The 27,492-nt window shown below is 42.2% G+C and overlaps 1 protein-coding gene across 2 annotated transcripts in view; it reads right to left on the bottom strand.

Moving 5' to 3' along the window:
- The window catches only part of NGF (nerve growth factor), a 48,138-nt gene extending 25,409 nt beyond the window's left edge, over positions 1–22,729 (bottom strand). For both annotated transcript variants that reach the window (XM_075121957.1, XM_048826996.2), the window contains exon 1: positions 22,589–22,729. The gene's annotated coding sequence lies outside the window, so the exon portion shown is untranslated. The remainder of the gene's footprint in view (positions 1–22,588) is intronic.
- Between the last annotated feature and the right edge of the window lie 4,763 nt (positions 22,730–27,492).

The raw sequence follows: 27,492 nt of genomic DNA, 5'->3' as shown, positions 1-27,492 counted from the left end.
AATTCCATACAAACCTAATGCCCCTGACACAATCTCACACTTACTGCATTCAGGAGTGAATTATCATAACTGTATCCAACTTGGTGCAATACTCTTTAATTACCAACCACATAGTAATTAAAGTTTACAACACAAGGTTGCCTTTCAAATTATGTATCTGGGGTTTAACATCTGTTCTTATAGTTGTACTATGTACTGTAACACATGCCACTAAATGCAGGCAGCAGAAACATGAGCAGGGTTCATTGTTACAGCAGAAGCAATTACTTCTCTTCCTATGCACCACTGAACATCACAGTAAATGCTAAAGAGTGCCTCCTGCCCATAAGGCTTTCACCAGCACAAGCCTAAAGCTAATCTCCTTGTTTCACTTCAGAATGCTGAATATTTCTTGTCATTTTCCTTAAACAAAAGGAAAGTTCACTAAAATGCTCCCTCTTCCTGTCTGTTTTGCTGTTTGTTTGAATGGAAATGTGAGAAGGAAATACAAGAACTTATTCACAGGTTTAATTAGATGTTCTAGAGAACTCACTTCTGTTTTACCTTATCCCCCACACTCTGATTCCCAGCACAAATCTGTGGTGCATCATTACAGGAGCCTGCCCACTCTGAGTGGGCTTGGTGCAAAATTCTATCAGATCTCTTACTGACACTGTTTTAAGTCTTGGCTATTTAGCACTGCATAGCCCTGGGACAGGATTACTTGAATGCACAAGCAGCACCATTGCTAGAATGTATAGCTCTATTACATTTTTTTTTTTTAGATAATATAAATACAACATCTAAATCATTTGTTTATCTAGCCTGGTGCTGGACTCTGCCAAACATGGCGTTTACATTTAATCAGACTTACTTCAGAGTTCAATATTCCCTTGGATGGTGATCTGTAGGGCACTTGGTGATTGTGTACAGGCAGCTGGCTAGTCACAGATTGATGTTTCCCTTCCTGTTACCACATGATACTTCATAGTAGAAGCAGCTAAAAATGCATCAATACTTTTCCATGTAAGCAGTTCCAGTCATTTGTTTTTCAATTAGCTGTCCACAAACTCCTTCTCTGCAGGTCACTAAGGCTAAGCATGGGTGCACATAGGAATGATCAGGCAGCAAAAATACTGAACAGTGAACAGATCAGATTAGTAAACCAGACCTTTCTAAACGTATGACACACTGAATCTGATTTATCCTCTAACAAAGATTAAGAGGATCCACAATTTTAAGGATATAAAGTTGTGACCGTCCTGGTGGATCAAACTCTTCTTTTCAGTGTTGAATGAAGTGATTCCAATACACGTAATTTAAATGAGTTCACAAAATTTTCTGGGAGCTTTCTTAATAAAAAAGCATCAATTGGGATGATGCTCAGGGTAAGCCACGACTGCATTATAGAGATGTGCACAAACCCAAATGTCAAGACCATACACATTTTATAGCTCCACAGCAGCAATTAGGCAAAGTCTGATGGAAAATCCATATTTCAATCTACCGTCAGTCTGTATTAGACAGTAAAATAATCAGTCACATTTGAAGTTTGCCATCATTATATCTTTCATTATTCACTGTAAAAAGTTTATAATTTTTGGCAGGGGGAGGGGAAGAAGGGGTCTATCTGGGTATATTATATAAACTTCAAGGAGTTTTATTTTAATACATTGTTGGACCAAGGCATTAACCAACAGTCCTGAATAGTCTCAGTTGTTGTAATGACATTCTATTGTGAATGGGAGGGGAGGTAGGTCACACAAGTGTGAAGGGAAAGAAGAGATGTACAAGATAATCTCTGTATTAAAATGCGGTCTACAGTACAAAAATGTTTCAGAACACCTGCCCTGGGAACTGGTCCTAGAAACCTATGTGGTGTTGAATAGTCAGGGCCTAGGCTGTGCTCACAATCAATGCCACAAGAATGAACCTTCTCCTTGGCCATTTTCTATTTGTATTACAATTTTCACCAGAGCAATGAGACCTCCAGAACTGTAGAATAATCCACACAACAGGAGAAATAAACTATGGAGGAGACTTTCAAAGACATGAATGCAAGTTTGTTCTTTGAAAATCTTCCCCCAGCCTATAAAAAGGCCTGATATGTTCTATCTGACAACACTATTTCTGCTTTTGCCTGTTTTCTCGTGGGTGAACTTGAGTTTGAAAAGGATAAGCAAATCATTGTGTTAAGCAAAAGTCTCAGTTTATGCAGGTCACTTTCTGCCTACTGTAAAGTAAAAAAAATCTCAAGAGATAAAGGAACAAAAAATGTTTCAGAGAATATACTTCCTATGCCCAGGATACCAGAGTTTCAAAGTGCCATCGAAAAGTAATTTTGATTACTTTCTTTGATTAGGTTACTAAGCTCTTACTAGGCATATAGAGCAATTAACTTTAAAATCTTAACATAGAACATAAAATCAGCCATTTTCCAGCATGAAGAATGTGTCTGCCTCCTGGCAAATTATTTCCTTTCACTTCCAAGACATGTTGAGGTTGTCAACAGGCCATAAAGCTGCAGGCCAAATTGAAATTGATTATGAACTCTCTTAAAAAGCTATCTTGTTAAAGGACAAAACATTTAAAATTCAGATCAAAGCAGGAGGAAATTCTGCAGTTTGTTAAATTGTTGTATGTGACATGGAGGAAAATGTTCCTTATCAGGAGCCATAATTTCTTTAGTATTCTTGCAACAACTAAAAAAAGAGAGAAGGGTGGAGAGAACCACATTCATTCTTTCTTTCTCTCCCCCTCTGAGTCAGACACAAAAGTGGGAGAGGGAGGAGGGAGAAATATTGTTCATTTGTTGGACCCCATGTTGCCTTAGTTCTTTTTTTTGGGAAGCACACAGATAGTACAGTGATGGGTGTCTAGATAAGAATATAGTTTGTAGCCTGATTTCTTCTCCCTCATGTGAGTGGTTCCACGTGCTTTGGCAAAGCTGGGAATGCACAGTTCTGGCAGAGAAGAGACTCTGGAATGTGCAGCTCAGCACTGAACCTTGTGCACTCTCCTATTTACAGCGTATGCCTGAGAAGATGAGAGAAGAGTTGGCAAGAACTACTGGGGCAGGACAGATCTGCATCTGGGAAGAACTGAAATGTCTCTGAGTATTTATAGTGTGGATAAGATGCATTAATAATAGGGATAGAAATGGGGCCTGGACAGGATTCCTGACATGGGGAATTAAAACCTGTCTATTATCTCTGGCCTGTACTTTCTGTAAGTAAAGCATAAGCCACTATGCTGGGTGAGATATCACTTTCTCATCCCACAAGAGTTTTTTTTCAGATTTTGAAACTTTTTCCATCTCAAAATGGGACAAAGTCAATCTTGAAAATTTTCTCAAACTGATCATGTGGGGGAAAAAAAAATCACCTTGAGTCAACTAAAATGTTTTCAATTTTGACCTTTTTAAAAAGGTCAGACATTTTTAGTATAAATTAAAAAATTTCAAAACAAAATTGTTTCAAATTGAAAAACACAACTTTTAATTTAAGTGTTGAAACGAAACATTTGTCAAAAGCGACCCTTTCTCACAAACAGAAATTTGATAATAGAGGGAGGGGTTTCCGCTAGTAGACACAGGTATAAAAAGATCCAATGGCTGGCAGTTGAAGCTAGAGAAATTCAGGCTCAAAACAAACTACACATTTTTAACAGGATAATTAACCATGGAAGCAATTTACCAAGGTTGTGGTGGATTAATTGGAAATTTTAAAATTAAGACTAGATGTTTTCCTAAAAGATGTACTCTAATTCAACAACTGATATTGCCTTCAAGCAGTAATTAATTAATTTAGAGGGTCCTTTGGCCTGTTATGAAAGTCAGATTAGATCACAATGGTCCTTTCTGGCCTTAAAATCTGACAGTGGAGTCATGGCCTTTTGCCCAGTCTTAATCAGCCCCTGGAGCTCCCTGGTTGCAGAGGGGAGCATAAGGGTGTAGCTGTGTGGGAGCCCCCTGTCACCCAACAGCTCTGGAAGGGATTGGGCTCTGCAGTGACCACAATGTGGGATGCTGCCCAGAGGGCCCAATCCTCACATCACTCATGATGGCTATGGTTAGGCTAGCATAAGAAAGCAACAAGCATCTCATCTGATGGCTGTTATTAGTGGATTGGGATGGTCCAGGCAGGCAAGTTACAGAGAGAGCATGATCAGAACTGGTCCTGTCTGCATGGGATATAGGTTGCCAATTAGGGTTGGTCATATTCCTGGAGGTATCATCCCATGACAAACTTTAAAGATTAATTAATTAAAATTCCTGGAGACTCCAGGATAATCCTGGAGGGTGGCAGCCGTAGTGGGGCAGAGGCTTATCCCTAGATTGTGCTTAGCTCAGATGATAAATCTCAAGAGGAAGGAACTCAGCTGGGGACTGCCAGCAAGTGAAGGCTGTTGATGGGGGAGAGAGAGAACAGAGATGGGGTTTTCCAAGTGAAACATTCTGATTCTCCCCTAGTGGGAAAAATTATTGGTCACGGGTTAATAAAAGTTTCTTCTGAATTTGTTTGTACTATCCTACATAGTCTGCTCCTTTTCTTCTTTTGATACACTGCACAGGCTTGTCCCTTTCTTCCCCAGGAAAGGGACTGACTGTCTGAGCTGCTCTTTTGATGAGGAAATTGCATAGGTTGCTTGGGGGCGGGGGAAGAATGAGTGCGTTCCCAATTAAAGAGAATCACTTTAAAATACCTTTTCAATGGTATCTTGCTCCTATAGGACTTAAATACATATCCATAGTAGTATAGAGTGCTGGAGACTTGGGCATAATTTTTGTCCTTTGTTAAAAGCGCAGCACTCTCATTGACTTCATGAACACTGGCTTTGCTTATACCACAGGAACAACTGAGGGAAGAACTTGGCCCTTTGTACGGATAAGTCTCCATATATGGTGGAGTCACTCTGCTTGGGCTCCTAGTCAAAGACAAACATGAAAAGATATATATATGGAGCAAATATAACTCTTATTAATAGTTGCTCATGGTGAACAGCAGTCAGATGGAACAGAAAGGAGGCCCTGGGCATGGAAAACCAGTTGGAAAGGGAATGAATGGAAGCTGTTAATGTTGGCACCCACAAAGTATTATGTAGGAGATATCACATACTGCCGTCTACTGATGGAGTAAGGAATCAGGAGAAGCCAGTGGAATCAACTGGAGTTTTGCCTGCGGTAACTGAGAGATTGTCAGGCTCTGGCCCATAGTGGTGTCCCCTCTTTATAAGTCTATTGAAGATCAAGTTGTCGGGACCTATTTGGTGCACGCAGTGTGTCCTGTATTGATCCATAACAGTACTCCTCTCTGCACTGACCTGACTGCTACATGAAATATCACAAATAGGTTAGAAAAGAAATGACATCACTGTGGGCTAGTTGATGAAAAGATTTCAAGAAAATTAAATTGCACAAAGCTTGGTCCACCTTATCTAAAACCCAGTTCTAATCCCTTTGCCCAATGTTACATGTTCTTGCCTGTTACAAGGAGGCCTTTTCCCCTCAATCTTTTAAGGTGCTGATTTCCTTCTGTGCCGCACCCCTCCCCCCACCAAATTCACTTATATCTGATACGTTGTATCTGCTGAACATCCAAAACAATACTTATTTTCACAAAGGAGAGGAGTATGGCATGCAGTAGTCCCTGAAAAAATGATGCTCTGTGGCTCAACTCGACTTGCTTTGGAAACTGGCTTTTGTCTGGATTGCCTGCACATACCACAAAGTTCCTGTTGGGTACATAGGACTCTGCCTTTCTCCTTTTCTTTTTGCGAATACAGACTAACACGGCTGTTACTCTGAAACCTTTCTTGAAATGAAGTTTTCTAACTTGTCACAGCAGTAGTCCTGAATTGTGTAACTGCTATGGGGAAATCATGCTTACTGTGGCAAAATTACAGTGGGGGTGCTGTTTTTCTACATCAGTTGAAGCACATTACTACCACAAAGCTGTGATAAATCAGGTCATTTTCCATTGCTATGCTAATGCAAAACCACTTAAGTGCAGACATAAGATGACAATAATGATACTCCATACCCTCTTACTTTTGTTGCAAGGATGTCCAAGCACCTTGAAAACATTAAATACTCATAACTTGCATGTGAAATAAGTAACTCATCTTATCCCCGTGCTGTATATTGGGGAAAATGAAGGTCTGTCTGCACTGCAGCCAAGAGACAGCCTCCCAGTTCTGGTAGACACTTGCACAAGCAGGGCTTGAGCTAGCCCTCTAACAATAGCAGTGTGGATGTTGCAGCTTGGACTGTCAAGCCTAGAGAGTCAGATGGGCTGGGATGCACAAGACACGACATCCACACTGCTATTAGTGTATCCTAAGTCCCACTAGCACAACTCTGTCTACCTGAGTGGGAAGGGCACTCCCAGCTGTTGCATGCCTTGAGGCACAGAAAAGTTAAGTGACTTCCAAGGGTGACAAGTACTATATGCTATAAAACAGAAGAATACTTTTTCTCCTCTTGTGTCTGTCTTTTCTGTGTAGAATATAAGCTCTTCAGGGCAGGGACCATCTCTCATTGTATTTGTAGCACCTAGTATAATGGGGCTCCAATCCCATTTGGGCCTCTAGGTGCTATTGTAATGTAAATAATACCACCTAATCAATGGGGCTCATCAGTGTCCTAAAAAGACCATTGTTAGGGAAGAGGGATGCTCAGTGTCTAGGCATTGCCAAGTGTGATGGCAATTTAAATCAGAAACAAATAGGAGCGAAGATGAAGCAAAATGAGGCCTGTATCAGATGAACTCAGATACGGTTGATTAGACTGTGTTTTGGGATCATGATTCCATGCTGAGCAATGTGAAGTATCCATTGTAGTTTCAAGAAAAAAATCCAGATTTGGCAAAGTACTTCTTCATCTTCCTTTTTAAATTCCCTGAATATTCTCTGTTTGCATCCAGAGGGGCACTTGGATTATCTTTTGTGATGCCAGCATTTCCAGCTGCATCATAATATACCAATAACCTTGCTGATGGATTACTAATATTTAGGAATGATTTCCCACTATGAGTTGCTGTACATAAAAATTAAGAATTAGATTAATATTTGCATAATGGTAACACTTACAGGCCCCTTGGTGCTAGGCATTGTACAAACATGCACCAAAAGGCAGCCCCGACCTCAAAGAATTTCCAGTCTAAATAGACAAGATAGACAAAGTGGGAGACAGGAAAGTATAGTTTATGCCCATTTTATAGAAGGGGAACTGAGGCCCAGAGAGATTAAGCGACTTGCCCAAGTTCACAGAGTAAGTCTGTAGCAGAGACAGGAATTGAATCCAGGTCGGAGTCCTAATCCATATCTTAATCATAAAACTATCGTTCTCAGAGGAGACTTGCTGATGGGATCCCAATATACTTCAATTCCTATGATATCCTTATAGGGATCAAACCTCAAACAGATACTGGCTCCATAAACTTTAACTCCAGTCCTCTTCTGTAAGAGTGACTACCAAATATGAATCCAAATATAGAGATTTCAGATAAACTCCTATCAGATATTGAAAGGAATACAGAAATTTGGCCTTGTAAGGGACAGAAAAGACAAAAAATGTCTGCATCTGAGAACTCTTAAAACCAGCCATGTTTTCTCAAATACTTGAGGTGTTGATCCTACCTAGGTACCTTGGGAAAGAGAATATTGCAAAGGGTATGTCTATACTAGCCGCCGGATCAGCAGGCAGCAATCGATCCAGCAGGGGTCAATTATCGCATCTAGTCTAGACACAATAAATCAACCCCCAAGCGCTCTCCCGTCAACTCCTGTACTCCACCGCCGTGAGAGGTGCAGGCAGTTGACTGGGGAGCGGCAGTGAGTAGGTCTAAGCAGTGGTGAGCTGGAGCCGGTTTGCACTAACCAGTTGTTAAATTTAGAAGCCGCTTTAGAACCGGTTGTTAAAGGGTTGGGAAAACTCCAGCCCGCGGGCCACATCTGGCCCGCAGGACTGTCCTGTCCGGCCCACCTGAGCTCCCGGTTGGGGAGGCTCCCCTTGAGAATCCCTTTTTACTCACCCGATGGCGCTCCGGGTCTTCAGATTCACTGAAGACCTGGAGCGACTGAAGGAACCGGTTCTTCAGATTTTGGCAGCTCATCACTGGGTCTAAGTACATCAACTTCAGCTACATTTATTCACGTAGCTGAAGGTGTGTAACTTAGATCCATTTCCCCCCTCCCACTCCCCCCCAGTGTAGACCAGGTCAAAGACATCAAATATCTCATATCTAGACACACAGTCCCTGTGACCAGGCTTTTTAAGATGCAATCTAAAAAACAGAGTAATGAGTATTTGCTGTCTTAGCAGTTTCTTCTCTTAATACACAAGGGCATTTACCCAAATGATCGCAGTTAATGCGAATAAGAGACCCTGTAATCTCAGCCAGAATGCTGTGACCTTTTCAACACAAAATACTAGCTTTACAGATGGCCAGAGTGGTAGAAGGGTAAATAATCTACTTTAAAATAGGGCCTTCCCTCCTAGGTAAGAATGGATGGTGTGTGCAACATAATTCTCTGAGCCCTGGTTTAAACTGCAGGGTTAGGTTGAATTTAGCCTCCTTAGGCCAATTTTAAAATGGATGTGTCCACGCAACCAACCCCGTTCTGTCGACTTAAAGGGCTCTTAAAATTGACTTCTGTACTCCTTCCCAGCGAGGGGAGTAGCGCTAAAATCAACCTTGGTGGGTCAAATTTGGGGTAGTGCGGACGCAAATCAACGGTATTGCACTCTGGGAGTGCTCCAATGTGACCGCTCTGGACAGCACTTCGAACTCTGATGCACTAGCCAGGTACACAGGAAAAGCCCTGGGAACTTTTGAATTTCATTTCCTGTTTGGTCAGCGTGGCGAGCTCAGCAGCACAGGTGACTGTGCTGTCCCCCCAGAATCACAGATGAGCTCCAGCATGGACCGAAAGGGAGACACTGGATCTAATTGCTGTATGGGGAGAAGAATCTGTGCAGGAAGAACGCCGAGCAAAAAGAAGAAATGCAAATATATTTGCCAAAATCTCACAGGGCATGGTGGAGAGAGGCTACAACAGGGACACAGAGCAGTGCCTCATGAAAGTTAAGGAGCTCAGACAAGCCTGCCAAAAGACAAAGGAGGCAAACGGGCACTCCGGGTCAGACCCCCAAACATGCCACTTCTATGATCAGCTGCATGGCATTCTAGGGGGGACCCTACCACTACCCCACCACTGTCTGTGGACACCTGCAAGGGGGGAGTCTCACGCAACAGGGAGGAAGATTTTGTGGATGAGGCAGAGGAGGAGAATGCGCAGCAGGCAAGCGGTGAATCCGTTCTCCCTGGCAGCCAGGACCTTTTTATCACCTTGGAGCCAATACCTTCCGAAGGCGGGTTCCCCGACCCTGAAGCCAGAGAAGGCAGCTCTGGTGCGTGCACATTTGTAACTACAGTACAGGGTTTAAAAGCAATAGTGTTTAATGTTTGATTTGCCCTGAAGAATTGGGATGCATTCGCGGCCAGTACAGCTACTGGAAAAGTCTCTTCACATGTCTGGGGATGGAGTGGGGATCTTCCAGGGACATCTCCATGAAGCTCTCTTGGAGAAAGCCTTTGCAGAAGGTTTCTGGGGAGGGCTGCCTTATTTAGTCCTCCATGATTGAACACTTTACCACGGCAAGCCAGTAGCAAGTATTCTGGAATCATTGCAGCACAAAGCATGGCAGCGAATGGTCCTGGGTTTTGGTCACATTCAAGCAACATTCAGTCTATATCTTTCTGTGTTAGCCTCAGGAGAGTGATATCATTCATGGTCACCTGGTTGAAATAGGGGAATTTTTGTAAGGGAACAGTAAAAGGACCCCGTTCATGCTGGGCTGTTTGCGCTTGGCTAAAAGGGATCATCCCAGAGAATAGCCACACGATGGAGTGGGGGGAGGTGTGTCCTGCACATCCACCCGAAAACCGCAGCCCCTCCTTTTAAATGTGAAACCCAACCCATTGCTTGCTATGGGAAAGGATGGCGCTGCAGTTTGAAACCATTCCCACATGTTATGCATAAAAAGCCAACCCCATGTACCCTGTGCCTTACCATGGCTGTCTGGGAAACCGAATTCTGTTGCCCAGCTGTGTGTGATGTGTCACCATACCGGCAGGCGCGCAATATAAAAGGCAAAATGCAACCTTGTACCTAAAGCACATGTTCTGTCTGCTGTGAATTGCTTGATTCACTGTGAAAGAGTATCCCTTTTGTTCTCAGAAATGTATCCTCTTAAATTTTACTCTCCCTTTTTATCTCTTCCCCTCCCCCCACCACCACGTGCAAATGTTTACACTTCCCCCTATCATCTCTGTCCCTGAGGTTATTGCAGATTAGAAGGCGAAAAAAACACACTCGCGATTACATGTTTTCCGAGTTCATGCAGTCCTCCTGCACTGATAAGGCAAAGCTTAATGCATGGAGGCATTCAGTGTTAAAGGTCAGGAAAGCATTAAGTGAATACGAAGAGCAGAGGCAGGAGGCAATGCTGAGGCTAATGGGGGAGCAAACAGACATGATGTGTCTGGTGGAGCTGCAGGAAAGCCAACAGGAGCACAGACCCCCCCGCTGCATCCATTGTATATCCATCTGACCTCCTCCCCAAGTTCCATATCCTCCTCACCCAGACGCCCAAGAACACGGGGGTGGGGGAGAAGAGGGGGAGGCTCTGGGCACCCAGCCACTGCACTCCAGAGGACGGCCCAAGCGACAGAAGGCTGTCATTTAAACAGTTTGCTTTTTGTAGCCGCACTACAAATCAATGTGGCCTTGTCCTTCCCTCCTCCCCCACCCGAGCTACCTTGTCAGTTCTCTCTCTATTAATTAAAAAAAAAAAAAAAAAAAAAAAGAGAATGCATGGTTTCAAAACAATAGTTACTTTATTTCGAAGTGGGGAGGGAGGGTGGTTTGGTTACAGGGAACTAAAATCAACCAAGGGGGGGTGGCTTTGCATCAAGGAGAAACACACAGAAGAGTCACACCGTAGCCTGGCCAGTCATGAAACTGGTTTTCAAAGCCTCTCTGATGCGCAGTGCACCTAGCTGTGCTCTTCTAATCGCCCTGGTGTCTGGCTGCTCAAAATGGGACGCCAGGCGATTTGCCTCAACCTCCCACCCCTCCATAAATGTCTCCCCCTTACTCTCATAGATATTATGGAGCGCACAACAAGCAGCAATAACAATGGGACTGTTGGTTGCGCTGAGGTCTGACCTAGTCAGCAAACTGTACCAGCGAGCTTTTAAACATCCAAAAGCACATTCTACCACCATTCTGCACTTGCTCAGCCTATAGTTGAACTGCTCCTTACTACTGTCCAGGCTGCCTGTGTACGGCTTCATGAGCCATGGGAGCAAGGGGTAGGCTGGGTCCCCAAGGATAACTATAGGCATTTCAACATCCCCAAAGGTAATTTTGTGGTCTAGGAAGTAGGTCCCTTCTTGCAGCTGCTCAAGCAGCCTGGAGTTCCTAAATATGCAAGCATCAGGCACCTTTCCCGGCCATCCTACATTGATGTCGGTGAAACGTCCCTTGTGATCCACCAGTGCTTGCAGAGAAGTACCCCTCGTGGTTTATGTACTGGTTGGCAAGGTGGTCCAGGGCCAAGATGGGGAATATGCATTCCATCTATCACCCCACCACAGTTAGGGAACCCCATTGCAGCAGAGACATCCACTATGACCTGCACATTTTCCCAGAGTCACTACCCTTGATAGCAGAATGTCAGTGATTGCATTGGCCACTTGGATCACAGCAGCTCCCACACTAGACTTGACTTGCCCACTCCAAATTGATTCCCAACCGACCGGTAGCAGTCGGGCGTTGCAAGCTTCCACAGGGCTATCTACTCGCTTCTCAACTGTCAGGGCAGCTCTCATCTTGGTATTCCTGCGCTTCAGGGTGGTGGGGGGAAAGCAACTCAGAATTCCAGGAAAGTGGCCTTACGCATGCAGAAGTTTCACAGCCACTGTGAATCATCCCATACTCACATCACTATGCGGTCCTACCAGTCAGTCTGTGCTTATTTGCCTGGCCCAGAATCAGCATTCCACTGTATCAACCAGCCCCACTGCCGCCATGATGTCCCAATTGCCACAGCCCGTGCTTTCAGGAATGTCTGTGTCCATGTCCTCATCAAAAGCCTCCTTGTGCTGGCGTCTCTTAGCCTGGTTCCACATATACTCCAGGATAATGCGCGAGGTGTTTACAATGCTCACAGCAGCAGCGGTGACGGTGAGCTGAACAGGCTCCATGCTTGCCGTGGTATGGCGTCTGTAGGAGAGCAGAGTTGCAGCAGCAGAAGCGGTGGATGACGACGGTTAGCAGATCTACTTCAGCATCTGCTGACAGCAGCACCCAGGACACAACAGCCGTGGAGATGGTGAGCTGAGCTGAGCGGACTCAATGCTTGCCGTGGTATGGCGTCTGCACGGAAAAAAGGCGCAAAACGATTGCCGTTGCTTTCACGGAGGGAGGGGTGACTAACGACATGTACCCAAAACCACCCACGGCAATGTTTTTGCCCCATCAGGCATTGGGAGCTTAACCCAGAATTCCAATGGGCGGTGGAGACTGCAAACTCAGAAATACAACACTGCATCAGTTGCGTTTAGAAGATTTTCTTCACATCCAAAATAACTGGAGACAAGTTTAATATCCAGAAATGTATGGCTCAGCCTGCTTCCCTACTGTTTACCTGGTAAAACTGCCCACTGATGGGTGGATTTTTTTTTTTTAAGCCTTGATATGTAGTTATCGCAGGGCAGGTCTATACTACGGGGTTGAGTCAACCCAAGTTATGCAACTCCAGCTATGTGAATACCATAGTTGGAGTTGACATAACCTAGGTCGACTTACTGCGGTGTCCACACTACACTGGGTTGATTAGAGAAACTCTCCTGTCGACTTACCTTATGATTCTCGTTCAGGTGGAGTACCGGAGTCAACGGGAGAGCGATCTGCGGTCAATTTAGCGATCTGGGGTCAATTTGCGCTAAATTGACCCCCAGTGTATTGATCGCTGCAGCATCGATCCCCAGTAAGTGTAGACATACCCTCAGTATCAACTTTCAGACATCTGCATGATAGAAACTTAGTCCTTTTTGCTTATGTAAAAATGTGAAGGGCCAAATTCATCCCTCCACTAAAGCCACCAGAATTGCATTGCTTACATCAGGGCTGCATTGAAAAGTGTTTAATCACTGATGGCTATGTTGTTTCATAGTTACAGGTTTGATTCTGGAAGGTGCTCAGCATTGGAGTCAATGGGACTCCTCATATGGTTAAAGGAAGCATGTGATTTGGGACCAAAGTGCTCAGCACCTTGCAGGAGCAATCCCCATCAGAAGTGATGACCAGATGAAGATGCATTATGCACAATTTCAGTTATCCTTGTAGTTACTAGAAATCTCTTTGAGATTAACTGGAGCCTAAATGTGGACTTGCTTTTTCATATTTCAGTGAACTACCCAGCACTTGGCTACTTCCCATAATAAAGGGTAAATTTCAAAACAGAAAAGTGCTCACTTCTGAGCCAAAGCTGTTTAACCAGGAACAAAGATAACATGTAGCATGGGGTGGTTGGCAAGTCCACATGTGGAAGATTTCTGATGAACTCAATGCACTTCCTCTGTTTTTTATTTAGATTTCATATGGCTCTACTGAAAACAAAATAAAGAAAATGGATGAATGAGATCAACTCTGTTAAAATCAGGAAAAGTTCTGAGACACAATTACACACTCGATCACTTAGATGAAAAAACTGTGAAATTAATGAGTTGTAAAACATCATTAAAATGTTTAGACTAGCATACCACGCTAGCTGACAGCCAGAAAAATACTCAGAGTAATAGGAAATCGTCAAAGAAATAATCCCCACCCCATTGACATTGGTAATCTACTTTCCTCTGTGTGACTAAAGACTGTCAAACAGTCTAATCTTCTTAGTTTTCCAAGCAGCCACCCTATAGAAGGGATCTCGAAGTAAGCATATCACAGCAACTTCAATACTGTAGCACCTCTCACAAATGTAGCAATTAAAAATAAATGACTAGCCACCAAAGTGAGAGTCATGATCACATTATTTCTGGAAAGGATTTGATATTTGAATCACATCTATGAATGTCATAGCTTTGAGGGTTGGCAAGTCTAAATTATCAAAAAAAAAAAAAAAAGCCAAAAATCATTTCACATGTGGGTGGACAATTTTTTCTCTTTATGTTTGAAACAGTTTCCACTGAAATGAGTGGGAGTTTTGCTACTTAATTCAGTGGGAGCAGGATCTGCTCTTTTATTGGCGCATTGTTATGATATACCACTGCAAGGGACATGAGATTTTGGAGATAGGATTATACATTTAAAAATGATCTTTTGGAAGAGCCCTTTTAGAATACATTCAGTGGACCAACTTCAGTTTTCAATTTTAGAAACTTCCTGAGCAAATCTATAACAGTATCAACTGAATCAGAAGTTGCAGGTACAGTACCACTTTACAATCAGTGGGTTCTTGGCCAGGAATGTCTGAATATCACCAGGAAGATAACTTTGGGGGTTGCCAATCCAAGGAGAATGCCTTAGGTTTGACAAGCTGCAGAGCCTGTATCATGCAGCTTCTTAGGATTTTTATTGGAGACTGTAACCATAACACAATTTTTTTCCCAGAGGATTCCACTGAGAAATCTGGAAAGTGTAATCATGCAATACAACTGTTCCCAGTAATGGAGAATGTGATTTTGATAGGGGTTGATATGGCCTTCTGCCAATGGGAACCACTTTACAGTAACTCTTTGAGGCTTTATGGCAAGTGCAGGATCCTTGGAAAAAGAAGAAAGGATCTTTGCTAGGAGGTAAATATTTTTCTCCTCCGTGTTTGAGATGGAGTCCAAAGGGTTTCATACACTGAAGCAAGAGATTTAAAGTGATACTGCTGGAGCTTGATATGCTCACTCAGGCTTTTCAAACTATCTCGTACAAAAGTTTTGATCTGGGACTAGGACTTTGCTCCACCAAAATGTCATCCAGATTTAGAAATACAAAGGGCCCTGGTCTTGTTATGATAGCTTTAATTTTATAGGACCTGAAGAAGAGCTCTGTGTAAGCTCAAAAGCTTGTCTTCACCAACAGAAGTTGATCCAGTAAAAAGTATGACCTCTCACACCTTGTCTCTCCACTAAATTTGACCATTATCCAATGCACAGCAATGACCTCGTATACAGCTTTCTATATAGTATAACATTCTGTGTATTGACTCTCGTGAATGGCTGAGCAGCACATTCATTATAAGCCCCTGTCTTCAGGTGCTTATAACTCTCCGAAAAACATAGCCTTTGGGCTCAAAAGTCTCATGCTTGATCTTAGAATAAAGGAGGCTTTTGTGTGCCTTGAGAGCTCAGTATAATTTTATTTGGCCTTTTATGCATTCTCAAAGTATGAAAAAAGTTCACATATTAAAAAAAAAATAATTCAGACACTTTTGAGGGGCTAAACTCTATTAACCACTTCAAATGCAGTTGTGCTTACTGAGGACTTTATTAAAGATCTACTGTTTAGACATTTAGGATCTGCTCCTTCTCACATTTTTACTTCATTAGTTATTCCTGATTTAAACAAGTGTAAGAGGAATTAATCATTCCCAATTAATGTTTAAGAGTCAAACCCTAAAGTTACATATACCACCCGTGTTGCTTGGCTTTGTCTTTAGGGAAGTTCAGAGGCAGAGGACTTCAGCTTCAGGCACACATCAATGACTGCACAGCTGGAGCCATGAGACATTGCAATAATGTCACTTTATGCAAAACACATCATAACTTGGTCATACTTGTACATACCATAGAGTATAAAACATAAATTGTAATAGCAATATAAGATGCTACTTTATGCTTCCTGTAGGAAACATAACATTGGTATTTCCAGACTTTAATTGTACTTTTATCTGAGCTAGAGTTACTGAGATGCTAAGGTGCCACAAGTACTCCTTTTCTTTTTGCGAATACAGACTAACACGGCTGCTACTCTGAAACCTGAGATGCTATTTGTATTCACATAAATCTTTAGTCCTTTCCGGAACATTCCTGAACTATTTGCCTCTATATGGGGTGGGGGGAGTATTAATTTAAAAGGAATGAAATATTTGCTTTTCAATATGAACTCGCTGTGTGACACTGTGGCCAAAAGGGCTAATGCTTGGGTGCTGTGATAGGGTGTACAAATCCCTCTCTGGGCCCAAAGGGGTCAATGGACAACACTGGATCCGGGTAGCCCTGCCCTACCCCTCCAGGCCTGCAGAGCATGCTCCACCTGGAGAGAAACCTTAAAAAGGAAAAGACCGGGGCGGAGGACAGACTCCTGAACAAGCCTCACTGTGAGGAAGATGAGCCCAGCTGAGACTGAAGGTTTAGGTGTCTTCGTTTTTGCTATATTGGACTTATTTGTCTTGGTCTGGGAGTCTTTGGGGGAGACAGTTGGTAGCATGTGGGCAAACCAGAGTGACTGACACTGCTGCCTCTCAAAGGGCTCTGGGTCAGAGGTCAGTGGTTTGGGAGGGCCCTAGCCCCCTGTGATGGGGTGTTCAACCCACATCTGCCCTGAAGAGGTTAAGGTGGCCAGGTGGGCCGATTAAGTGCTTAGGCTGCACCTGGAGGAGGAGCTAGGGAGCAATGAGGACTAATTAAAGGAGGAAGCTCACCTGGACAGGAACAGGCAGGGCTGGTATAAAACTGGGTAGCTGAGGGCAGACTGGGTGGTACGGAGGAGGCCTGGAGAATGTCTGAGGTGAGGGAGAAAAGGGAGTTTGGCCTGCAGGGAACAGTGTACCTGGAGGTGGGTGGAGAAGGAGGCTGATAGAGGCAATGTACGAAATAGTCCAGGGAAACAACAGCAAAGCATGGGGCAAACCTTAGCTGCTGGTTGTAGGGTCCCTGGGCTGAACCTGGAGAAAGGGGTGGACCTGGGTTCCCCTATCAGCCACTGAGGAAGTGGCACCATTGAGAAACAGTGAATTGAAAGACTGCTTGGGACAGCTGATACAGAGAGACATTGGTACACAACCGCATCCCCCCACCCGGAAGGGGAAAATTACAGTGACTAGGTGGGTGGGCCAAGGGAGCAGTTGAGGAGTGGGGTGGGGAGAGAGATGGAGTGAGCACCCACCGGAAGGGGTTTGAGACTGTCAGAGATAATCCCCAGCTGCGCCTAGAAGGAGGCACTTCAGTGGTGAGTAGAGCACCGTGTGACACTCCCCTGCCAACTGCCCTTGTTGTGAGGGTGTAACCTCATTTCCACCCCACCTCCTGCTCTAGTAAGGAGAGAGTAAGAATGTTGAAAACCCTGAAATGAGGATAAGCCACTGAAGGCCCTTCCTGCTGGGATGCAAGAGAGTGGAAACCAAATGCACTGAGCACGAGGCCACCTGGCTCTGCTACAGATATAAAAAACAGAGAACTCTCAAGTAGGCATAGAGAGGTTATTTTACTTCTGTGTTTGGCACTGATGCAACTACTGCTGGAATATACTGTCTATTCTCGTGTCCACACTGTAAGAAGGATGTTAATACATTTGACAAGGGTTAAGAGAAAAGCCACGAGAATGATTCAAGGATTAGAAAACGTGTCTTATAGTTGCGCTACAGGAACTCAATCTTAATTAGCTTCATAAAGAGACCATTAAGGGGTGTCTTGATCACAATCTATAAGCACCTTCCTGGGGAACAAATATTTAATAATGGGGGGGTCTTCAGTCTAACAGACAAAGGTATAACAAAATCCAAAGGCTGAAAGTTTAAGCTTGACAAATTCAGACTGGAAATAAGATGTACATTGTTAACAGTGAGTAATTAGCTCTTGGAATAATTTACCAAGGGTCTTGGTGGATTCTCGATCACTGGCTATATTTAAATCAAGATTAGATTTTTTTTTTTTTAAGAGATGCTGTAGTTCAAAAAAGGAATTACTTTGGGTAAGTTGTGTGGCCTCTGTTATACAGGAGGTCAGACTAGATGATCACAATGGTCCCTTCTGGCGTTAGAATCTATGAGCTTCAAGTGCTCTCGTACTCTGGTATTTCAGGAAGGAGTTAATTACAGTGCCCACTTAGCCTTGTCTGTTGTTCAGCATTTCATGCCTCTCATACCACTTCAGAATATTATTATTCTCCTCATGCTGAAGATCCCTTGTACCCAGAGCCCCATTATTTTCATTGCCTTTCTCTAGACTTTTATTTCAGCTGCATATATTCCAGCTGTGATGCAGTATTCACGGCAGAGTTGTATTGACTTTTCTATAATATTTCCTTGCTGTTATTTATCTCGTTTGTTTGTTGCACATTTGGCAGATGTCTGTCTTGAGCATCTTATGCTGACAGTGAAATTCTTCCTTCGACTTTACTTACAAAATTCATCACTATATACAGATAACCTTTTTTTTTTCCAGCATGCAGAACATTGCACGATTCCCCTGAATTACAGCTGCCCTCAAATTGACCTATTATATAGTTTTGTTGGGAGTTTTCTGCAGTTCTTTAGTCATAATCCTCCCTGCTCTTGAATAAATATTTTTTTTTTATGCCCTGGTATGAATCTCTTTCTACAGTGAATAAATGAATGCACGTTGCCTATATCATTGATTTTTCTTTGCCATTAGTCTTTAAATCAGTAATTCTCAAACTGGTGATCCCTTTCACATAGCAAGCCTCTGAGTGCGACACCCTCCCCACCCAAATTAAAAACACTTTTTAAATATATTGAACACCATTAGAAATGCTGGATGCAAAGTGGGGTTTGGGGTGGAAGCTGACAGCTCACGACCCCCAGTGTAATAACCTTGCAACCCCTGATGGACCCCAACCCCCAGTTTGAGAACTCCTGCTTTAAACAAACCAAATACAGTTGGTATAATCAATGAATTAACAGCCTGTATTAAAGTTTTTTTGTAAGTGAGCTTTGTTAAATACTTCGTGTAAATGAGACTCAGACCCTATGGCCTCTTTGCAGCACTTTGGCAGTGTAAAAGGACCTTAAATGTAATTTCCACCCATTTTATAGCCTCTCTTTGCTGTCATTATGGTGTAAACAAGCCTTTGTATAAATGAGAATAAGGCCCATGTGCTCTCAATATGCATGCATAAATCATGCTAATAGGTTTTATGAAGTCATATCTAAAGCAGAAATGGTTCTGTAGTATTTGACTACATTATGATTCCTACTGTAAAAGTAATAAAGCATTGAGGCTTGATATAAATATATATTTTTAAAGGTATTTAAGTATCTAACTCCCATTGATTAAGGTTCCAAAAGTAGATTTTACTGACCTTTATTTTTATAGGAACTTGGGGAGAGGAGTTAGTTTAAAAGGTAGAGTTAAAACTTATGAATTTTTAGGGCACTTAACTTAGGAAAAATATTTTTCACAGCATGATTTGGCTCTTCTGTTCCTGTTGCAGTTCTTGTTGGAGTCCAAATCTTAGGTTTCTAATCGATGAACTGTCTTCTATGTAGAAAACACTTCAGTAGGTAGATCCCATCTCCTTCACAAGTCTCCTGAGTATTCTCTGGTTCATTGCCTTAGTTACTTCTTGCTGTTCTCTCCAGACGTGGTTGTAGTGGATGAATGCTTAGATTCTTATGGGTGGTCTGCATTGCCTAAAGGAGTTCTTGTTCTTTCAGAAGGCCAGATTTTCATATGGTATAAATTGGTGTATTCACACGAAAGTCACCCATTCAATCCAGCTGAGAATCTGGCCCACTATCTGCATGTGGATCAGGCTGGGTGTCAGTCCCCAGTTCCTTCAATCTCATTATAAGCAGAAAATCCAACAGGACACTGAGCCAGAGCTTTTACTCTGCTTCCATTTGGGGAATTAATTCCAGGCCATTGCATCTTTTAATATTTAGCCTATAGTGAAGTGAACTATTTCCATTTCTAATGGTGACAGTTGAGGCAGCAGACTTTTCCCCGAAAGTGTGTGTTAGTGCTAAAATTACTCCTCAACACTGGACTGAACGCAGTATTGCAAGACTTGCTGGAGGAAACTTAGAGAAACATCTCTTTTCCCTGGTTTTCAGAAGTGGAATATGTGTACAAGGGCTCCATTGTTCAACAGAGAGATATACACACACATAGATGTGCAAAGGAAGGACTGGTTAATACACGCACATAGATGTGCAAGGGAAGGACTGGTTAACAAACACCATTAGAGCTGTTCATTAATGAAATCTAGAGCAATTTCTACGTTTTATCAAATAAACCCATTACACTCATGGTGATGAGATGGCAATTGCCAGCAGAGGTCACCATTGTGTTAGATGGTTTGAAAGATCCTGGCTTCATTTGCTTTTGTAGGGCAGAGATTTTAATGACACTCAGCAATCTCTAATTCCTCCAATATTGGACTGATTTTATTGGTGGTGAGATTTAATTTCAGTCTTCTACTACAGATTGCCTACAGTACTTATACCTGAAATACAGAGTTGGTCCTCAAATAACTACACAACTGCATTACTGCCTTAAAAATACAAGTACTGGGGAATTATATACATGTCAGAATAGCCTTTATAATTTAAAATAGAAGAGGTGGTCAGAATGCAAGAAATGTTCATTAATATATTGGGATTTTCAAATGGTTTTTAACATTTTTATTTCTTTAAATAAACTCAAATTAAGAGTAAAAGGGAGCATCTTATACATGACCAAAGCAAGTGGAGTCATAAGTGAGCTTTTGGGATCTAATCTACCCATTAATACACGGCTGCAGCCTCCACTTTGCCTAGCTTCAGTTCCTACATGTGCCCCAGCCATCTCTCTTCTATATGCTCCTTAAAGGAAGGGCAGTTAGCATAACACTGACCTCCTAAAACATGTTCAGTTTTTCTGAACCCAAATTTTGATGCACATTTTAAAGCAAGTGGGTAACAATTGTAATGAATTAGTGTTGCGACTGTTTTTATTTAATACATGTGTCAGAATAAGCCATTGTGCTCTTTGGGTAACTCTTAACCGAAAGCCCAAGAACACAGCTCAAAAGAGGAATTCTTAAATTTTGGGTGAAGAAATTAACATTGCGTAGCTAACACGCAGAGAAAGTAATGAGCAATATAGTCATCACTATTTCCTCTGCTATTACATTGTGAAATAGATCCCTTTAGGGTGAGTTGTCTGCATTTCTCAAGTTGTTGAATAACTACTTCTACTTTGCATATACTCAACAGAAAAGTTACTGTCTTGCTGTAAGATCTCTCCAGATCCTGCTGAGATTTATCATAGAATGACTCACACATTTGAGGGCCAAATCCTGCTTCTCTTACTTATTTGGACAGTCCACTTAATCTGGCCATTGATCCCACTGTTGCAGTCCTCTTGAGAAAGTACCGACATCACAGCAACCTTGCAAGTTTGACACACACGACATCGCAGTTGACAGAATTGTTTTAATGGAACTTCTTTCTGTAATGTATGCAGCAACTCAGAACTGTAACCAATGTGCATATAGGCAGGACCCTCAGATGACTGTCTTGGGGTGCAGAGGAGAACTCATGTATTTTGTTTTAGCTTATATCAAAAAGTACCCAAGAGGCTCTACTGTGCTACACTTCAAGGCATGAAAACAGCCATGAATTATTTTTTCTAACTGTTACAGAGCAACTTCCAAGTTGTGGCAACTTGGAAAAACCAGCCTGACAAGCAAGCTTACTATTTTTTTCCCTAAAAGTTCTGGAGCATATAATAAGAATTTAAAGTGAAGGAAGAAACCCCCAAAGCACGCACAAACTTTGTCAAGTTACATTTTGTTCTGAACTCCCCAATTCTCTTTCTCTTTCCCTGACCGGGGTCCCCATCTCTGTCTCCCTGACTAGTGTCTCTCCTAGATAAAACAGCTTTATCATCAAATACAAATCAATAAACACTCAGTTTCATCCTGTCACAACAGGTCAGACAACAAGGAGTTTGCAAGCTTTTCCATGTGAAACTAGAGAATCTGTATCTCTGGTGACCTGCTGCTTCTGCCAATGTCTGATAGCCTTGAATCAATTCTGCTCAGCCTTACACCACAATTCAGCTCTGATAATGAACGTTTTCTGAACTAAGGTAGGATTGTTTGAGGAAAAATGTGGCTAATGTTAAATGAGCCTAATTCTCTGAAATGAGCAGGGTAATGGTGATTTCTTAGAAGATTAACTGAGGTACCTGTGAACATTAAATTAGTCTGATTTACCTGGATGAAAACAGATGAGAGAGAATCCTTGTATTTTTCTAAGACTGGGGTGCTCTGTAAGGATGTGTCACAGGTTTTTGAACTTAGCCACAAACACTTATTGAAGCCTTCCAGATAAGCATGACGTCAAGCCTGTATTAGGTCCGTTTTAAGTCTCAACACACCAACCAAAATATGGGAAAAAATCTTAGGCTTTTTGCATAAATGTTACTTTCTAGTCACAGCCAGTACAATCCATCTTTCAAACACATCTGGACTGCCCCCATCCAGGAGGATGAGGTTCAGAGTATACCAAAACCATCTTTGCTAAGTATAAAAATCCCAAACTTCTACAACAACCACCGTGATTGCTTTGTGAAAGCCCTTTGATCAGAGTGTTGTCACTCACCTCTGAGCTGTACCCTGAACACCACTGGGAGATGGAATCCTAAGGGGTGCCCAAGCTGTTCGGTAGACTGTAGTATCCTAGTTTGTGGACACTTTCCCAAATCAGATGAGCCATTCACACACACACTCTGCTTCTCCAGCCTTATTCACTGCTCTGAGGGGTGAGAGCAGCACTGACTCATATGAGATTCAAGCTCCGCCTGGGTCCTAGTGCCTGGAAACCAGAGCTGCATTGATTCAGGAAACCAGCCTTTGGCTCAGAGCCTAAATCCATGCAGAGATGCACAGATGTGCAGAGGAAGTTTCAAAGTGTATGCACAGACTCTGTAGGAATATGCACAATAAATATTAAGCAAGGCCAGGGACTCCCCACAGCATAAATCCAATACTTTATTCTCAGCTACAGTCAGTGATTTTAAAATGTATGTTAGCTTCTGGTCTGCATCTTCGTTCCTGCCTCCTGCACTATACACTGATCTTGGTCTTAAAGGAGCTGCATGTGTGTAGAGGGACCATCCAAGCTCCCTGTGGGATGGGTCCTCATAGTAATGGCTCACAGTGACCCTCCTCACAGCATCCTGCTGTACAAAAGCCAAGATTACATCGCACAATAAAGGGAGTTACAGGGAAGCTTCTCTTAATTCTTTGTGTGCAGGAAGATTAAATGCATTGAGAAATTAATAGTGTCTCAGGCACTAAGGATTTTGTCACCAGCGTCTGGGAGGGATATTGAGAAATACAAAGAAGAAAGGCAAGAGGAACTCTGGAAAATCTTGTTGAAGAGCTATAGACAGACCCCAGAAAAAATCAACCCACTCAAAGAATCTTTTAACAAATCTCTGGTTTGGCCACTTTGGACTTCAGTTACCATTCTGCTGCATGGCACGGGCCTTGGAGCTTCCCAGAGACAGGAGGGATAGAAATTAGATGTTCCTCCTCCAACATATTGTCCCCTACCATGTGGCTGCTACACATTTAGTAGTATAGGAATTATCACACGTTTTAGCACTTCTAATTCCATTCAGCAGATAGCAGTGGTGTGAGGAGAGGCATGCTGTTTCTTTAAATCCATCTCAGGAAACCGTATATGCAAGAGGGAGATGGGGAAGATTCCAGATAGAAGCTGTACAGTGAAACAGAGGGTATGTCTATACTCTGGAGATTAGTTATATTGCATAGTTATGCCATTATTTGTAATGAAGATGCAGCCTACAGTGCGAGAAAGTGTTTGTTTTTTCTGAACAGCACCTCCCCAAACAAAGTTAGTTTTCTCGATGGAAGCCCTTTTCTGTCAACATATGTTTTTTTCCTAAAAGAAAAGTGATTTCCCACACAAGGTACTCACCACAGGTGAAATGCTCAAGTCGTCATTGAGTCTGCATTCAGGTGGACTGCCATCTGATTCAGTGGGAGTTTTGCCTGGAGATGGCTGTTAGGATTTGGCCTCATGTTCATATTTCACTATAGAAGTGTGAGGCTATTCTTGTGGTGAAAATTTGTATTGCTCAGCTAGAAACTGCTCATATTAAATCTTTATACTGGAAAATCTGAAAAACCATTATGAGCAGCCTTGAAACAGATACAAAAAGACCACTCTTTCTGTACAAAAGTCAGTGAACCTTAAATCTAAACTCTAGTGCTCAGAATTTCTGCAATGGATTTTATGACCGAAGCTCCTTGTTTTCCTGCAAAATCAGTATGGACTTTGTACACAGATAACCTTCTTCCCAGGTTGATCTTGCATTTCCATTTATTTCATTATCACTGATTTCTGATAATGAAATATCTTTTTTTCACCTTGCCATCCTCAAGTTCACAACGTAAGCAGGTGGACCTGAACAAAAAAATCATTGAAATCTCCCTTGACAAAGGCCAATTCACTGTACGTCAAATTCCCATCATGTCCCAAATAAATTTAAACTCTGGGCTTCAAAGTGAAGTAGGTGAACCCTCAGGGCACTGCTGCAATAATTACTAATTAGAATCCCAAGTGGACTGCTGTCTTAGAGCTGAACTGCAGTTGTTGGCCAGAAGTCATGCATCTCTTCTTTCAGTATTGGCTCAAACCACTACTTAAGGGGAACATTCTTGTTTCATGAATGGACAGTTAGCCTTACGTCTCTCATTAGTTGGGGGTTTGTTTGTTTTAAATCTGGATATGAATTCACTGGTCATGAAAGTTTGGTACTGATAGCTTTAATCTGAACTAGAGCAGAGTGTTATTGTTGAATCAGCTGAACCATTGGATAAAGTCAAAAATAGGCACACGCCCATTGTAACAGGATGTAAAGGGGGAAAAAGCTGCACTTGTCAATTGAATTTGTTACCCAAATATTATTCCCTTGATTTTTGGAATATCAAAATTGTTAAATCCAAAAAGGAAAAGCAGAGTTGTCCAGCGTTCATGGATACAGCCAAAATACTGTGTGTGTTACTGAGGCAAACTCTTAACTATATGCCAGGCTGATGAACAGAACTAGATGAAGTAAGAAAAAGACTTGTTAGCCAGTGTTCTTGAAAGCAGTGCCAAAGTGAAGTGACCTAGAACACCGATTCCCTTAGTGCATCTCTTTCTCCTTCGGAGCTTGACAGGTTCCTTCACTCAGACTAATGCTATGCTTCTTTCACTGGTGGTTTATTTTATTTTTGATGTTTAACTGTTCTGAGACCCTGATTTAAAAAACAAACAAACAAAAAACCTAGCTGCTTATTCCTTCTCTAGCTAGCTTGAGAAATATTCACAGTCTATACTAAGTCCTTCTCATTTCATATAGTTCACATTAGTGGGGTGTTCTGGTCAGGCCATAATACCCTCGAGCAAAATAAGGTTTTCTCAGAAAAAAGTACCCCAAAACCTGGCCTCATGTATTGGTTTTAGAGATTTGAATACAAACCACATTCTGGTAAAATCGTATAGCCAAATTTCCAATGATGCCTCAACCCAGACTCTAAATTTATTCTTGCAGTTTTGCACATAATTTTTTTTGTCAGGCATACAGCTTTTGCATCTGCGCCTAGAGTTTTATGCATGCAGAAATGTATTGGTGCAAATTCAGAGCCATTTGAAAAGTTAATCCTTTTGATAAATTTTGTTTTTTCCCTCAGTACTGTCAGATCATGAGATTTGAAAAATAAAGCATATTTTAATGAAGCTGGACACATTTTCCTAGCCAATGGTCCTGAGTGATGTAGGAGGCAGTTCCTATTATGCAGTATTTTGGCCCATTCCATCAGCCACAGCGAAAGACTATCCAGCATTCCAATTCCTTCTTTTTCTCTGAACGTAACTTTACATTTCTTGCTGTGAAATTCTCAGTTATATATGGGAACAAACTGTAAGTGCAAAAAAGACAGTGAAATGAGGCCCCCAGAGAACCAGCAGTATTTGGAGTATCTCCTAAAACTCTCGGGGAGGGAATGGAGATAATAGCTCTTCTTTTTTGTTCCAAAAATATATATCTTTGTTATTGTTCTGGGGGCAAGGGAGGGTCTCCTCCCTACAGTCAGTTACATTCACTGCTCCCCCTTTTTTTTTGTTACAGTTAGTATCTGTTTTTCCCATATGATGCTTCTATACAAAATAAGTAGAAGCGTTAACTTAAATGTGAGTGCAGAAGATTTCTTTAAACACCATAAATGGTACTTTTGAGTATGAGCTATAGTCTATATTATCCACTAAAGATTTATTTCTTCTCCAAATAAGTAAAAGAATTTATGGAAAATAATGTTGAGATGAATATATTCTATTTTGTGTAAACTTGTCTGAAGACTTCAGTCCTAAACCTGGATAATCTTGAATGAGACACCACACAACAAATTCTGTTTCTGTTTCACATACAGTAGAGGAAGAGTTGGAGTCAGGAACTAAATGTTTTGTTTTGACTGTTTTGCCTCAGAGTCAGAAAGTGTACTACGAGAGAAAAACTTATTTCCGATCGGGGAGATGCATTCTGTAGCATTACATTATAGTACCATGGTTAAGAGAGAAATGATTACAGAAAATCAGGAGCTCACTCGTGAGTTATAGATAAATGGGTCATATAAGCCAACTCATTACTGACTTGCTGTAGAGCTCAGTGTCCTGTAAATATTGTCTTAACTGTTTCTGCCATATGAGTTCTCGCTGAAATCAATAATACATGGAATTCAGCTGGGGCACAATCAGAAAATTGATCCACCCTTGATTAATTTATATTATATTGCAGCTCAGACTAAGCTGTGCTAGAAATGTTCAGAGCTGGTGAATTATGCAAGTGATCTATGCTAGGCTAATCCTTTTTTTCTTGTTTGGAAGGGCACAGTAGGAATGCACTGTCTTATTACTATTGTTTATAAGAAAAAAAATCCCAAAGACCTGGGGAAAACGGCACCGAGTTCAGTAAAGGCAAAATGTGTGTTGGCTGTATGAGTGCAGTAACACCAATTGAAACCTATAGCAATCGTTATTGTGTTATAGAGATGGAGCATCTAGTAGAGTAGGGGTTGGGGGTGTCAACCTGAGAAAGATATGAGGAGATAATAGGGAGACCATACTTCAAAGGTTAAAAATGGGGCTGCTGTAGCAGAGGGTGGGGTGCAGTGCAGGGGATTGTCAGAGGGAGGTGGACCACAGGGGGAGGAGTCATACTGAGTGTGGGGGAGCTCATTTGGAGGTCTTATGATCGGGAAGGTGACCATATGAGATTGGCTTTGTGGAGGTCATTGAAGTGCATGTGTGCCACTCTCCTGGTGTTGGTTTCACTGGCTCAGCTGAATGACAGCATTTTCGGGGGGGAGAGGGGCAGTTTGAGAAGGAGAACCTGAGGCAAAACACTGTGTTTTCTGTAAAATTGAACAGGCCCATGGGATAAACCCTGAAAACAAGGACAGTCCTGGTTTCAGGGACATATGGTCACACTGAGAAAA

This window comes from Caretta caretta, chromosome 21 (assembly GCF_965140235.1).
Source record: "Caretta caretta isolate rCarCar2 chromosome 21, rCarCar1.hap1, whole genome shotgun sequence".
NCBI lineage: Eukaryota > Metazoa > Chordata > Testudines > Cheloniidae > Caretta > Caretta caretta.
This window is presented reverse-complemented; position numbering and strand designations above follow the sequence as displayed.